The sequence below is a fragment of the Podarcis bocagei genome (assembly GCF_964188305.1).
Source record: "Podarcis bocagei genome assembly, chromosome: 2".
Lineage (NCBI taxonomy): Eukaryota > Metazoa > Chordata > Lepidosauria > Squamata > Lacertidae > Podarcis > Podarcis bocagei.
In genome coordinates this window covers 77,146,286-77,147,247 of record NC_138126.1, presented here as the reverse complement: position 1 = coordinate 77,147,247, position 962 = coordinate 77,146,286, and the positions used below count along the sequence as shown (strand labels likewise).

At 48.2% G+C, this 962-nt stretch overlaps 1 pseudogene across 1 annotated transcript; it reads left to right on the top strand.

Annotated features, from left to right (window-relative positions):
* The first annotated feature begins 208 nt into the window (after positions 1 to 208).
* LOC308582204 (small ribosomal subunit protein uS19 pseudogene) lies at positions 209 to 758 on the top strand (annotated as a pseudogene). Its single transcript has one exon. The product of its transcript is annotated as a small ribosomal subunit protein uS19 pseudogene (transcript).
* The last annotated feature ends 204 nt before the right edge of the window (positions 759 to 962 follow it).

Below are 962 nucleotides of genomic sequence, written 5' to 3'. Positions count from 1 at the left end.
AGTTATAATTAATCAGCTGTCAGCTCTTAAAAACTATCTGCTTCATTTCAGCAAGAGGGTGAGTAGACTTCTGAACTTAATAGATATGCCCCCACAACTTAGAAGGTTGGGGGCACATGCACACTCAAACACAGAGACACACGTCAAAATGTGTCATTGGCCCAGCTGATTTGCCCCCTTCTCCTACACATCATTTTTTCATAAAACATATCCAGTTGCTTTTCCTGGAGGAGACTGCGGCCAAGATGGCGGAAGTGGAGCAGAAGAAGAACCATACTTTCCGGAAGTTCACCTGTCGGGGTGTTGACCTGGACCAGCTCCTCGACATGTCCTACGAGAAGCTGATGCAGCTATACAGCGCCCGCCAGCGCCGGTGGCTCAACCGCGGCCTGCGCCTCAAGCAGCACTCCCTCCTCAAGCGGCTGCGCAAGGCCAAGAAAGAGGCCCTGCCCATGGAGAAGCCTGAGGTGGTCAAGACCCACCTGCGAGACATGATTATCCTTCCGGAAATGGTGGGCAGCATGGTTGGCGTGTACAATGGGAAGACCTTCAGCCAGGTGGAACTCAAGCCTGAAATGATTGGCCACTCTTTGGGAGAGTTCTCCATCACTTACAAGCCCGTTAAGCACGGCCGACCTGGAATTGGGGCCACCTACTCCTCTCGGTTCATTCCTCTGAAGTAAGGGGATTTGGGAAGAGTTGTGTCTCTCGTGTAAATAAAAGGGTTTCCCAACAAATAAATAAAATAAAAATAAAACATATCCAGTTCTCAGTGAACAACGTATTTATTTCCTTGTTTGTTCCATTAATTAGCTTTTCTTCATTGGCCAGGATTGGAGAATGACATAACACATCTAAAACAACATTTTTGGAGGGGCGGGACCCTGATCCCTATGAATATCTCAGTTAGGCTGCAATCCCATACACAGCTGTGAAAAAGCCCCACCGAATTCAGCGAAGTA